The sequence below is a fragment of the Hypanus sabinus genome, chromosome 25 (genome assembly GCF_030144855.1).
Source record: "Hypanus sabinus isolate sHypSab1 chromosome 25, sHypSab1.hap1, whole genome shotgun sequence".
In the NCBI taxonomy this organism is placed as follows: Eukaryota; Metazoa; Chordata; class Chondrichthyes; order Myliobatiformes; family Dasyatidae; genus Hypanus; species Hypanus sabinus.
The window spans coordinates 9484209-9499737 of NC_082730.1; the positions used below are offsets into that span (position 1 = coordinate 9484209).

Consider the following 15529-nt stretch of genomic DNA (forward strand, 5'->3'; position numbering starts at 1 on the left):
TGATAAGAGGCATAGATCAAGTGGCCAGCCAGAAACTTTAATTCAAGGAGCAAATGGATAATAAAAGAGGCCATCAGTTTAAGGTGACTGGAAAAAAGTATAAGGCAGGTTTTTCACACAGAAAGTGGTGGATGCATGGAGAGCATACTTGGGGTGATGGTTGGGACATTTAAGAAACTCTTCGATAGGCAGACTATCCATAATAAACACGCAACACAAAATGCAATGCAGACAGACAGAATACAGTTACAGAGTGCAGTGCAGACAGACAATAAGATCCAAGGACCATGAAAAGGTAGATTGTGAGGTCAAGTGTCCATCTTATCATAAAGCATGTCTTGCAGCCTAGTTTCTCCAAATTCTCTATTCTCCAACATTTGAAGGACAATACACTGAAACATACAATTTTGCTAGATGGCTCATCAAAGTATATTTCCCTTGGCTAGGGAGCCTAGAAATCAGTCAGTTTTGAAATGCGCACAGCCAAGTCCACTTTGTGATGAACACTTTTCATCCAGTGGTTGATGACATATTTAACCTCACCATGCCCTCATTCATACCATGGAGAAGGAGGTCCACACAGAAGAAGAATCACACTCCACACTTTATTCACTCTTCCTTCAGAATTCCAAACAGTCCTTGAACCCTTCTTATTCGTTCATGGGTCGTGTCGTATGACGTGGGAGATTATGGTCTCATGACCATGATTGGTCTTGGCAAATTTTTCTACAGAAGTGGTTTGACATTGTCTTCTTCTGGACAGTGTCTTTACCAGACAGTGACCCCAGCCATTATCAATACCCTTCAGAGATTGTCTGCCTGGTGTCAGTGGTCACATAACCAGGACTTGTGATCTGAACTGGCTGCTCGTATGACCGTCCACCACCTGCTCCCTTGGCTTCATGTGACCCTGATCGGGGGCTAAGCAGCTGCTACACCTTCCCCAAGGGTGATCTGCAGGCTAGTGGAGGGAAGGAGCACCTCACACCTCCTTTGGTAGAAACACATCTCCATCCCTGCTCCTTATTCACCTTTCATTTAGATTTGCAACTTATAGCAATTTTTATGCTTTGTGGCATACTTCTGTCACAAAACAATATATGTCAGTGCTAATACACCTGATTCTGATTTGATTTCATTGCAACTATCTGTGAATGATATGGCTTCATCCAGCAACCCCCTAAATCTCCATGAGTCCAAGATTAATCTGTATTGAGGCACCTCCCCATTCCCCTAACCATTACGTGCTGTAACTAGATGGGATGTTTGTGCGATTACTCTGAAAATATTCTATACAGTTCTTCCCACTATCTGAAAAAAGATGGATTTGCGACTGAGGAAAAATTTCCAGGCAGGGTCCTGGGAGGGGGATTTACTACATTAAGGGAATATTGATGAGGGTAGGTCTCTGTACCCTCGAGTTTAGAACAATGGACAAAATTATTAGAGTACTGAACAGGGTAGATATGGGAAGGATGGTCATCTTGGTTGTGGACAGTGATTGGGTTTTAGTTCCTGCCTTTGTCTCTAAGGGTTATGTACATTCTTCCCATGACAACATGGTTTCTTCCAAGTGCTCCGATTTCCTCCCACCTTCCAAAGACTTATGGGTAATTTGTGGCCATGTGATGTTGGTGCCACAAGCATGGCTTCCCCTTGCAGTCCTCGATCTGTGTTGGTTGTGGAGGCAGAACAACGCATTTCACTGTGTACTTCGATGTAAAGCCAATCTCTAAAATTTTTTCTTTAATGGATTCTAGAACTGGCGGTCATAGTGTCAACTTAAGAGGCTGGCTATGGGCAATTAAGATGAGGAGGCGTTTCTTTACTGCCTTGTTAGTGAGAGAGACAGCCTGTGGGGTGTCGAACTGTTGGGTGAAAAGTGGTTTTTGACAGACTCTAGATCATGGTCTCTTTGGGGCTTTGCTATTGCTTGTGTGGTGGCTGGTGAGGGGGGAGTCTAATACTTTTGCTGAGGAGGAGGGTTGATTGCTGCTGCTTGTGTGTGGGAAGGGATGCTTTGGCATTCTGATGTTTTCCTGTCATTCATTCTTTTTTTCTCGTTTGTGGATGTCTGTGAAGAGAAAGATTTTCAGGCTGCATACTGTATACATTCGCTGATATTAAGTGGAACCATTGAACCATTGAATTTTCTTCCTCAGGGAGCCATGGAGGTTCAGGCATCGATTGCATTCTTAAATCTGGGGACAATGAAGAATGAAAATAATGCTTGAGATACTGTAGATCAGCTATGACCTTGCTAAATGGCAGGGGAGGCTCATTGGGGCGAATTGTCTTCTCCTGCTTCAAGTTTCTATTTAGTGTTTTGTTTGATTGTTTTTCAAAATGTTTTTCTTTTCAATCTAGCAGTTGAAAAATCCGAATCAGGTTCAATATCACCAGCATATGATGTAAATTTTGCTTTCTTTGTGGCAACAGCACAATGCAATACGTAATAATAGAGAAAAAAAGTGAATTACCGTGTATATATAGCTTAACTGCAATAGTTAATTTAAGTAAGAAGTGCAAAAATAGAAATAAAAAAAAGTAGAGAGGTAGTGTTCATGGGTTCAATGTCCATTCAGAAATCAGATGGCAGAGGGGAAGAAGCTGTTCCTGAATCACTGAGTGTGAAGCTTCAGGCTCCTGTGCCTCCTCCCTGATTGTAACAATGAGAAGAGGGTATGTCCTATGTGGTGGGGGTCCTTAATGATGGAAGGCATCGCTCCTTGAAGATGTCCTGGATACTACGGAGGCTAGTGCCCATGATGGAACTGACTGATTTTACAATTCTCTGCAGCTTATTTTGAGTATGTGTAGTAGTCCCCCTCCACCCCCGCCAATACCAGGCAGTTAGAATGTTCCCCACTGTACATCTGTACAATCTTACAAGTGTTTTGGTGACATTCTAAATCTCCTCAAACTGCTAAAGTATTATAGCTGCTGTAGCTATATCAATATTCTGGGCCATCAGAGAGCTAAGCTGTCTCAGGAGTTTGATTCAGGTCAATGGGAGGTCTTACATTTTGGGAAGACAAATGAGGGAAGGAAATTTATCCCCATGACTCCAAATGAGTTTAATTTAACCAAATTTTGAGGGGGGAGTGGCAGAGAGATGGATGAGACAGGAATGACCATTTTTCAACCAGCATTAACATTACTTGAAGCCTTAAAGAAACTTCAATTTATAAACCCTATTCCAAAGTACTGTCCTAGCTTCTCAATGAACATGGCTGAGTTCAGATATCTTCAGGATATGCTAACAATTAATAGAACGTCAAACTAGCTTACCCATCATCAAGGACATATGTACAGAAAAGGCTGGAAAAAGGCCTGTAATATGATGAAGGATCCCACCCACCCTGTTCGTGGACTGTTTGTCCCACTCCCATCAGGGAGGAGGCAACACAGCATCCACACTAGCACAACCAGACTCAAAAACAGCTAATTCCCCAAGCAGTAAGGCTGATTGACTCAACCAGCCACTAACCCACCCCTCCACACCCCCAATCACCAGTACTTTATCAATTCCTGTCAGTCACCTTCTCTGCAGACACTCCTGTGCCCAGCATCACTTTATGTTCATAAATCAAACAATGTAAAAAAGCTATCTTCCATATTTAAACCGCAGTGTGATTGTTTAAATTTTGTTATCGTATTGCGTTTGTTTGTGCTAGAAACAATCTTGTGCACTGGAAAAGGCATTAATCAATCTTGAAACTTATTCTCACTCTCTGCAAGATGTCTATAGTTTTCTTGTGGGAAATTAACTGCTCTCTTCCAAGACTGATCTTTTCCCACCAGAAATTAAAACCTTTGCACGACGAGCTCCTCAAAGGCAATAGTGTTATAATTGCAACAAATCATTGACACTTAATCTGAGCCACTTCGTTTATTCTGCGCTCTGGGGGAGTACAGTTCTCAAATGCCGAGTTTCAGCTGTCAAAGAGTGGAGATGGCACACTTAAGCAGGAGATGAAGCCCTCTGGAGAGCAGTGGGATCTCAGCATTTGGTAAATTTTGCTTCACGGAGCACAGAACTTACTCTGAGGAGCCACTTGGTTATGTACACCTGTACACCTGCTCATTAATGCAAATATCTAATCAGCCAATCACGTGGCAGCAACTCAATGCATAAAAGCATGAGGACATGGTCAGAAGGTTCAGTTGTTATTCAGAGCAAACATCAGGATGAGGAAGAAGTATGATCTAAGTTACTTTGACCATGGAATGATTGTGGGTGCCAGATGGTGTGAGTATCTCCTCCTACATAATCCTCCATCTTTTCTATATGCATATCTAAGAGTCTCTTAAATGTCCAAGTTGTGGTGGCATTAATCATTAAGAACCCTCACCATCTGAGACATGTCCTCTTCTCATTGCTACCATCAGGGAGGAGGTACAGGAGCCTGAAGACCCACATTTAATGTTTAAGGAACAGCTTCTTCCCTCACTTAGAGTATTAGGAACCGAAGACCCACACTCAACATTTTTGAAAGAGCTTTTTCTCTTCTGCCATCAGATTTCTGAATGGACCATGTATTCTTGAACACTACCTCACTATTTTGTTCTCTTTTCTGCACTATTTGTTTATTTTATATTTTTTATTGTTGCTTATTGTAATTTTTACGTATCGCAGTACTCCGCTGCTGCTGCAAGATAACAAATATCACAACTTATCATCATCATTATGTGCTGTGCCGTATGACATGGGAGATTATGGTCTTCCATCTGAGAAGTTCTAATAAGCTCTTCAGAACTTTTGCCTGTCCATCCCTTTTGTAACTCATGAATGTCATGCTCTGTCAACTGCGATTTTTTCCCGTCACTGCTAGATGTCGAGCTTCTCTTTCCCCAGTGCAATATACATCAGTGCTAATAAACCTGATTCCAGTCTGGGCCTCTAACACCACTACCAGCTTCGTGCTGAGGCATCCACCATTCCCTGACATCTCCTCTAAACTTTTCTCCACACTTTAAACAGATGCCCTCCGGTACTTGCCATTACTGCCCTAGGGAAAGGCAATGGCTGTCCACTCAGTCTGAAATTTCCATCGTCTTTAACAGTTCATGTACTTTAGCATCAAGGACTGGCCAGTCTTCCATATACAGGGTTCCAAGTATTTCTATTTCTGACAGCTCCCAGTTGAGGGTGCATTTCAACCCAAAGAGACTCCATGATTGGAAGCATCTATTCCACGTCCACTCTATCTAGTATTTAATATTTTAATATTAATATTAAATATTTAATATGTTTTAATGAGATTCCCCCACGTTCTTCTAAACTTTGAGGACATCTTCAAAAGGTGATGCCTCAAATAGGTGGCATCCATCATTAAGGACTCCCACCATCTAGTAAATGCCCTCTTCTCATTGCTGCCATCAGTGACGATGTACAGAAGCCTAAAGACACACACCCACCTACACCATCAGATTTCTGAATGGTCCATGAACCCATGAACACTACCTCACTCATCTTGCATTACATTTTATATATATATATATGTTTTCACAATGTATGTCAAGTCAATGATAACAGCCAAGGTGCATAGCAGGAAGCGTGATGATATTACAGCTTGGGGCATTGGAGTTCAAAGTTCAGTTCCAGCGTCCTCTATAAGAAAGTTTCTACATTCTTTCCATGAGTGCGTGGGTTTCCTCTGGATGCTCCGGTTTCCTTCCACGGTGCAAGGACGCTCTGAGTAGTAGACTAATTGGCCATTGTAAATTGTCCTGTGATTAGACTCGGGCTAAGTAGGTGGTTTGTTGGTCTGTGTGTCTCGTTTGGCCGAAAGGGCCTGTTCCACACTGTATCTCAAAATAAATAAATAATAACCCTGACTCTGATTCTAATTCAAAATGCATGGGAACTTCGCCTCCCAAGTCGCACACTACATGGGTTTAGAAGCATCTCACCGGTCTTTGAAAAAGGACCTAGTGCATATGATGAATAGACTCCTCTCGGGCTTCCAGTTGGGTACAGGTATTGATTTTAACCGACGTTTCAATGGCAAACTCTGTCATCTTCATCAGGGATGCTGTCTAGTCCAGAGGTATTTATACCCCCATCATCCGTCCCTCCTGATTGGTTAGTCCTCATCCAATCAGGTTTACGCTGTCCCACCTTGTTTACAATAGAATCCCAGTTCTTACTTAGAGTGACACCTTTGTCGTTGTTAAAATTTTTAATGAGAGTATATATGCTTTCAAACTAGACATGCCTAGACGCTTGTCATCGAAACCTCGGTTAAAATCAAAACCTGTACCCGGCTGGAAGACCGAGCAGAGTTTATTCATTATGTCCTGACGAAGGGTCTCGGCCCGAAACGTAGACAGCACTTCTACCTATAGATGCTGCCTGGCCTGCTGTGTTCCACCAGCATTTTGTCTGTGTTGTTTATTCATATCTCATCGGTCTTTCATCGCTAGATCTAAATCTGGAACTCCTGAGGTCTTGTAACTTGGACAGCGAGCTGTTAACTGTTTGCTGCTTACCAGTGCTGTGCACTACATGCACTTTGAATTATATTTTAATAACTTACTCATGGTTATATTTTATGTATCCACTATATAAAAAAAAGCAGATACAGCCCAGTCCATCATGGGTAAAGCCCTCCCCACCATTGAGCACATCTACATGAAACACTGTCAAAGGAAAGCAGCATCCATCATCAGGGACCCCCCACCACACAGGACACGCTCTCTTCTTCCTTCTGCCATCAAGAAGGTGATACACACCACCAGGTTCAGGAACGGTTATTACCCACCAATCATCAGGCTCTAGAACTAAAGGGGATAACTTCACTCAACTTCACTTGCCCCGTCATTGAGCTATTCCCACACCAATGGACTCGCTGTGAAGAACTCTTCATCTTATGTTCTCAATATTTATTGCTTATTATTATTATTATTATTATTTCTTTTTGTATTTGCACAGTTTGTTGTCTTCTGCACTCTGGTTGAAAGCCCAAGTTGCGCGGTCTTTCAGTGATTCTGTCCTAGTTACTATTCTATAGATGCATTCAGTATGCCCACAAGAAAATGAACACCAGGGTTGTATATGGTAACAGAAATGTACAGATAATAAATTTACTTCAAACTTTGAATTTTGAGTGTGATGCATGTTTTGTGGCTGCACTATGGTCCAGAGGAATATTGTTTCATTTGGCTATATATATGCACAATCAGATAACAGTAAACTCGAAGTTGAACAGCACTGTCAGAACACGTTCACCTGAAGCATGGCCAAGGTTTCAAGAAGATTGTTTATCACCATCTTCTCAAGGGCATTTAGGGATGGGAATTAAATTTAACCTTTCCAGTGATGTTCAAATATTCAAAGCGAACCACAGAAAAAAGAAACTGCTGAAATCCTGAAGTAAAATCTAGTAAAGTCTTGAAATATTCAGTAAATCAGGCAGCGTCTGTGGAGAGAGGAGAGATTAGCTTTAATAGTGTAATAATTATTTTTCACATGCACATCAAAACTTTGAAGCAGTCAGTGAAATGTGTAATTTCTGAGTCAAATCAAATCAGCGAGGATTTTGCTGGGCAGGCCGCAAGTGTCACCATGCTTCTGGTGCCAACATAGACTGCCCACCACTTACTAACTCTATCCCATACTGTACGTCTTTGGACTGTGGGAGGAAACTGGACTACCCGGAGGAAACTCATGCAGTTATGAGGAGAACGTATAAACTCCTCACAGACAGTGGCAGGAATCAAATCCCGAGCTTCCAGCGCACTAATCGCTGGCGCATGGCGTGAAATTTGTTGTTTTGTGGCAGCAGTACATTGCAATAGTACAAGTTACAATAAGAAATATTTAAAAATGAATAAGCAATGCAAAAAGAGAACAAAATAGTGAACTAGCATTTATGGACAGTTCAGAAATCTGATGGCAGAGGGAAAGAAATTATTCCTAAAACATTGAGAGTGCATCTTCAGGCTCCTGTACCTCCTCCTTGTTAGTAATAATGAGAGAAGGGTATTTCCTGGACGATGGGGTTTCTGAATGATGGTTCCTGAGCATTGCCTTTCGAAGATATCCTCGATTGTGGGGAGGCTGGTGCCTATAATGGTGCTGGCTGAGTCTACAACCTGCTGCAGCTTTTCCCAATCCTGTGCATTGGCATTTCCAAGTCAGATGGTGATGCAACCAGTTAAAATGCTCTCCACAGTGCATCTATAGAAATTTGAAAGTCTTTTGTAGCATACCTAATCTCCTCAAACTCCAATAGAAATATAGCTACTGGCAGGCCTTCCTCATGATTCTATTGATATGAATCTGCTCTTAAAACATTGAGTGTGGGTCTTCAGGCTCCTGTATCTCCTTCCTGTTGGTGGTAATGCAAAGAGAGGATGAGGATCTTTAGTGACAAATGCTACTACATTAAAAAGAAAAGACACGGACAAAGAAAGTGCCGTTGGAATAGCCAGCGTGCGTAGCGGCAGTGCACTTTGTGGACACTATGTATTGATACCGAGGTACCTGTTACTCACGGCACCAATTAAACTGGTGAATGGTGAGGTGGAGATACGTCTCTACCAAAGGAGGTGGAAGGTGCTCCTTCCCTCTGCTAGCCTGCAGGTGACCCTTGGGCAAGGGGTAGCACCAGCTGTCCTCTCCCCACCCTCCCACCAATCAGGGTCACATGAAGCCATGGGAGCAGGTGGTGGATGGTCATGTGAGCAGCTGGTTCAGATCACACATCTTGGTTATGCGACCATTGATGCCAGGCAGACAATCTCTGAAGAGTATTGATAATGGCCAGGGTCACCCGTCTTGTAAAGACACTGCCCAGAAGAACAAAATGGCAAACTACTTATATAGAAAAATTTGCCAAGAACAATCATGGCCATAGAAAGACCATCATCGCCCATGTCATACGACACAGCACATAATGATGATGTCACACGACATAGCACACAATGATGATGTCACATAACACAGCACGTAATGATGATGATGAATTAAAAGGCAGATTATGATAGTATGTGTGACTGGGCTAAACCTTCCTTCATGTTATTTGAGCAAGGGAGCTTTGAAAAGACATGTTTAAAGCCAATGGTTTGTGGCAATATGCTCATCTCATGGGACCAGTAGTTAGAGGCAGTGCTGATGTATCTTTTATTCTCTCCTTTATTTGAAGTGGCAAATTGCAGAGATGGGGCACCAGTTAATCTTCAAGGGGTCCAGGTAAAAGGTAAATCTTGGCTGTGGACAAGTTAATATTCTTAATGACCTTCTGTGTAGAAGAATAAAACTGCATTGTGTATTAGTGGGAACATAGCTACTGCAGAAGTGCCGCTGTTAAATCAGCTTTACTGGAACATTTACACATTGTCCCTAACTGTCAGGCCAAACGTGATCTGAAATCAAGTTTAAGATTATTCATCAGGACACATGTATTCAGCCAAAGGAAGCAACGTTCCTTTGGGAGCAAGGTAAAAAATACTCTACATCTATCACACACAGCACATGAAATAATATTAACACAATAATATTGACAGATAATAATAAATATTATGCAGACGTACAAGTTGACATAAAGTGCATATACAACAAATAGTTAAATATACAACAGTACAATGCTACTGGCATTGTCATAAATAATGTGGTGGCAGGGTGTTCAGAGGTCTCACAGCCTGGGAGAAGGAGCTGTTACCCAGACTAACAGTCCTTGTTCAGGTACTGTGGTACCTTCTGCCTGATGGTAGAAGGTCAAACAGATTGTGGGATGGAGTCCCTGACAACGCTGAGGGTGCTATGGAGGCAGTGCTCTGGTGTATGTCCTGGATGGGCATGAGAGAGACCCTGATGATTCTGTCAGCAGCCCTCACAATCTGCGGCAGGGTCTCATGCTCAGATGCTTTGCAATTCCCATACCAGTCAGTGCTACAGCTGGTCAGTACACTCTCGATGGTGCTCTGGTAGAACGTTTATTCATTTGTTTTTTGAGATAGAGGGTGCAGTAGGCCGTTACGGCCCTTCAGGTTGTGCCGCCCAGTTTAACCCTAACTTAATCATGGACAGTTGACAATGACCGATTAACCCGCCAATTGGTACATCTTTGGACTGTGGGAGTAAACTGGAGCACCCGGAGGAAACCCACGCAGTCACGGGGAAAATGTACAAACTCCTTACAGACAGCAGCGGGAATTGAACCTGGGTCACTGGTACTGTAAAGCGTTGTGCTACCCACTATGCTACCAAGCCGGGCATGCCTAGAATCAGGGTAAGGTGCCTCACACTCATCAATCTCCTCAGGCAGTGGAAGCAATGCCGTGTTTTCTTGACTGAAGAGGTAGTGTTGAGGAACCAGATGAGATTATCCATGAGGTGCACTCCCAGAAACTTGGTGTTCCTGACTCTCTCCACTCAGGAGCAGTTGATGTGCAGTAGGGAGTGTCAGCCTGCACCTTCCTGAAGTCCACAATCATCCCTTTAGTCTGGTCCACGATGAGACTCAAGTTGCTGTGTTTGTACCAGCCCTGCAGCTGACAGCAGGGGAGCAGAAAATGGCTGAGCACATTTTACCTTATTCAGCAAACTTGATCCATTAACAAAAGGTCAAATAATTGGCTGCTATGAATTACCCCTACCGTGGGTCATTGGCAAATGTGAGTTGATTCTGACTGGTACAGCATCACGGTCTGCTATGGAGGGAGGGGTTCACTTCACAGGATCAGAAAAAACTGCAGAGCATGGTAACCTCAGCCAGATCCATCATGGACACTAGCCTCCCCTCCAGCGAGGACATCTTCAAAAGCTGATGCCTCAAAAAGGCAGCATTATCATTAAGGACCCCCACCATCCAGGACATGCCCCCTACTCATTGCTACCATCAGGGAGGAGGTACAAGAATCTGAAGACACACACTCAATGTTTTAAGAACAGTTTCTACCCCTGCACCACCAGATTTCTGAACGGGCATTAAACCAACCCATGAACACTGCCTCATCATTTTTGCTTTCTTTATACATGCTTACTTAATTTAACTTTACAGTTTATATTTTGTATTGGAACTTGCAGTTTTTATACATTGCACCGCACTGCTGCAAAGCAACAAATTTTAGGATGTATGTCAATGATATTAAACTTGATTCTGATTCTGAATCTTATGAGAATCTGAGAGAGAATGAATTGTAGAGTTACGGGGAATTACTGGCAGTGCAGTATGATGTTCTCCAAAGGTGTTGTCTATTGGTGGGTCCTCAGGTGGCTGTAGAGGCCAATCCAGGATCCACATTTTCTGGTGCAGTGTGGGCAATAGTAAGTGTTGGCTGTGATTAGTGGTTGGGACTTTCCAAATCAGAACTTACTTCTTCCACCCCTCCCCTCCCAGCTTCTTACAGCATCTTCTCCCCCACCCACCTGCCTTCCCCCTCACCTGGTCTCACCTGCCACCTGCCAACCTATACAGCTCCTCCGTCCCCCCATCTTCTTACTCTGGCGTCCTCCCCTTTCCTTTCCTGTCCTGGTGGAGGGTCTCAGTCGGAAACGTCAGCTCTTGATCCCCTCCATTGGTACTGCCTGGCCCGCTGAGTTCCTTCAGAATTTCATGTGTCTTGCTCAAGATTCCCAACATCTTGTGTCTCGACACTGCTAAAATACTGGCCCACATAAGGTAACAACAAGTGTGTGTGTGCGTGTGCGTATGCGTGTGCGTGTGTGTGTGCATGTACGTGTGTGTGTGTGTGTGCGTGTGTGTGTGCGCACGTGTGCACGCAAGACTTTTGCACAATACTCTATGCCATGAAACTTACTGTTTTGTGGCAGCAGTAGAGTGCAGCACATAAAATCACTGAAATTACTAGTATTGTTCAGACGTCCTTTTGATTTGTATTAGAAGTATTGTTCTAAGATTTTTGCAGAGTTCTGCATGTATATAGTAAAAGTACCATTGGTTACAATTTGTTTATTTACTTTTGTAACTTGTAGTGTATTTTATATTTTGCACTGCACTGTTACCACAAAATAACAAATTTCATGACATATTTCAATGATAATAAGCCTGATACTGAGTCTGATTCTAAAAGGGGTAAATGGACTAAGGAGTGGCAAATGCAGTTTAGTTCAGATATAAGCAAGGTATTGCAGAAGCATTGTGGTTAATTTTAAATATATAGATAGAGGAACAATTATTTTATATTTTTTTAGCCCATGGAGTGAAAATTACAAGAAGTGTATTTATTTATGTAATTTACAGTAATTTTTATGCATTGCACCATACTGCTGCTGCAAAACAACAAATTTCATAGCATATATCAATGATTATAAACCTGATTCTCAGTTCAGTCAGGGATTTTCCTAAAGTCATTGAAGGTCCTGTGGTACTCGCGGCCTGGATTCAATGATATATGTTTTGCAAGCAACTTCCCCATTTTAATAACGAACCTGGGTTGGAATACTGTAGCGGAGACGAGATACAAGTGCAGAATGCTTGGATGGAAATCAGTGGAGGATAATATTCACCTCCGAACATTTCTAATGGAGTAAGCTCATAAAGAGGCAGCGAGAGAGCATGCTGAGGAACATGCAAGCAATCTATATGCTTGATAAATCACCATACAAATCACACACTTTTCCCCAGGGTGAACCCATGCCTCAAATGGAACATGCAGTTTCAACTGGCTCTGATAATTAATCATTCCTCAGTATGTGACTTGAATGTACAACGCATTCAGCCGGTGTGTGTTAACCCTTTGTCAGTCAGGGTGCTTTCAGAGATATTTGGACCGAAGGTCAGATTCGTATCGGGTTTAGCAAGGCTGTGGATTAAACTGGGGTGCAGTGGGGGAAGGGGATGATGGGTTTCTCATAGGGGTTCCGGGGAGAGCTGAGGAACCTGCATTCCTGAAGTCAGAATATCTGAAATAAAACTGGTTTATTAGGGCTGCCTGCTGGTTGCATACTAGGTTACTGGCAAAAGTCTCTGAAATGCATTCTCACAGATTAAAACAACATTCTTTGTTATTTCATTGAAAGCCTTGCAGAAACCTTTCAGAGCCACCACAGAAATGGAGGTTTGATTGAAGTTTATAAGAGAAATTGGGGTAAGTAAATGCTTGGGAGAGGTATGGAGGGCTATGGTCCAGGAGTGCATGATGGGACTGGGCGGAACAACAGTTCAGCACAGACTAGATGAGCCAAAGATCAGTAAATATCTGTAGAAATTTGCTAGGGCTTTTGGCAACATACCAAATCTCTTCCATTCCTAATGAAATATAGTTGCTATTGTACCTTCTTCGTAATTGCAGAAGTTTGTTGGTTTAAGGACAGACTGTCAGAGACGTAGACACCCAGGAACTTGAAACTGCTCACCTTTTCCACTGCTTATCCCTCAATGAGGGGTGAAGTGTGCTCGCTCGACTTCCGCTTCCCAAAGTGCCCAATCAATGCATTGGTCTTCCTGACATTGCTGCTGTGTCACCACTCGACCACTCGGTCTAGCTCACTCTGCCAAGCATCTTCATCACCACCTGCGATTCTGCTGGCAACAGGTGTGTCATCAGCAAATTTATAGATGGCGTTTGAGTTGTGTTTAGCCACACAGTCGTGGGTGTAAAGAGAGTAGAGCAGTGAGCTAAGTATGCATCCTTGAGATAAGACCATTAGACATACGTAGGTGCCAAATTAGGCCATTCAGCCCATCGAGTCAGCTCCTCTGTTCCATCATGGCTGATTCCTGATCCCACTCAACTGCATACACCTGCCTTCTCACCATAATCTTTGGTGCCCTGACCAATCAGGAAAAGGTCAACTTCCGCCTTAAATGTACCCATGGACTTGGCCTCCACTGCAGCCTGTGGCAGAGCATTACACAGATTTACTACCCTCTGGCTAAAAAAATTCTGCCTTATCTCTGTTCTAAAAGGTTGCCCCTTAATTTTGAGGCTGTGCCATTTAGTTCTGGATACCCTCACAAGAAGAAACATCCTCTCCACATCCACCCTATCTAGTCCTTTTAACACTCATCAGGTTTCAATGAGATCCCCCCGCATTCTTCTAAATTCCAGTGAGTACAGGCCCAAAGCTGCCAAACACTGCTCATCTGTTAACCCCTTCATTCCCAGAATCATCCTCATGAACCTCCTCTTGACTCTCTCCAATGACAACACAACCTTTCTGAAGAGGAAAGGACGTGTTGAAGTTCTGCGTTGACAGCCACCGCGGAGGAGATGTTATTTCCAATCTAAAGCGTTTGCGGCCTCTCAGTGAGGAAGTCAAGGATCCAGTTGGCTAGGGAGTTACAAAGGCCCAGGTAAGGAAGCATGTTATTACTACTTTGTTGATGCGGCTTTCCAGTTGGTGCAGAAGAGCTGCTGCTTGGATTAGAAAGCATGTGCTACAAGGAGAGGTTGGACAAATCTGGTTTGTTTTTCTGTAGCAGAAGCTGAGTAGAGACCTGATAAAAGAGTATAGGATTGTAAGAGGCATTTATAGACTAAATAGCTGGTAGCTTCTTCCCAGGATTGAAACGTCTAGTACCAGAGGGCAAGCGGGGGTAAATTCAAAGTAGACGGGTAAGACAAAGTTCTTTCGTGGAGAGTGGTGAGTACCTGGAATACACTACCTGGTGTTGGAGGCATCTTGGAGCTTTTATGAGGCACAGGTATGGAGTGTCCAGGGAGGGGTAGCACCTCTGGTGAAGAGGCTTGTCGTGTCCATTCTGGGAGCAGCTTGCTTGCCTTTGATGCCTACTGGACACTTACCTCTCACCTGTGGCTCCAAGTAGCAAAAGGCCAGGCTTAGTCAGAACACAGATCATCCAGGAACAGGCCCTTTAGCCCACAGTCTTGAGCTAAACTAATTTCTGGAACTCGCTATTTGCATGTGACGGCAGCCACACCCTGGTACACCGTTTCAGCGGGAGGGCTAAACCAGGCGAGGGGGAGACGGCAGCCTCATACCCCAGAGCGACTGGGACACGCCTGTCCCAGCATGCGAAGCCAGCTCTGTGCGGATGAGGTCTGCAGTGAGATCCAGCGGCCAGGAAGGCGGCACTGCAACGTTCCGTGGAGAGTGACGGGCATAACAAGGTCATCAACTGCAAACCAAGAAAGGTCCCAGTTTGTGACGCTTGTCTGTGCCGCTGGACCCAGGCGCCTGAGGTCCGGAAAGTAGAACTGTTCCAGTGCAATGGATTTTCCACTTTACACACAGGTTTCCTCTCATTGTCGGACGTGATGGATAATTTCCAAGAGGTACATGAATATGTAGAGATGTGGACCTTGTGTAGGCAGCAGGGATTAGTTTAGTCAGGCACTTAATTATTAGTTTAATTACTTTGGCACAACACTGCAGGCTAAAGAGCCTGCACCTGCAACGTACTCTTCAATATTTTATGTTCTGACTAAGCCTGGTCCTTTTTGCAAGTTTCTGTTACTGCTAGTGAAGGCCCATCAAAACATTTCAGAACTGGGGGTTGACAGCTGAGACTGGAAGGCTGTGAGCAGGCGGTATTTTAGTTCATTTACTGAACGGGGCCTGTTACTGTCACAACAGCAACCTCCACTCATTGTC

General features: G+C 43.5%; 2 long non-coding RNA genes across 2 annotated transcripts in view; one reads left to right on the plus strand and one right to left on the minus strand.

Annotated features, from left to right (window-relative positions):
- The window catches only part of LOC132380992 (uncharacterized), a 155703-nt gene that overhangs the window by 71573 nt on the left and 68601 nt on the right, over positions 1-15529 (plus strand). The window lies entirely within an intron of this gene.
- Positions 5401-15010, minus strand: LOC132380989 (uncharacterized). Its single transcript, XR_009507892.1, has 3 exons — positions 14719-15010; positions 13328-13493; positions 5401-7424 (listed from the first exon to the last, which is right to left on the minus strand). It is a non-coding gene; the product is annotated as an uncharacterized LOC132380989 (long non-coding RNA).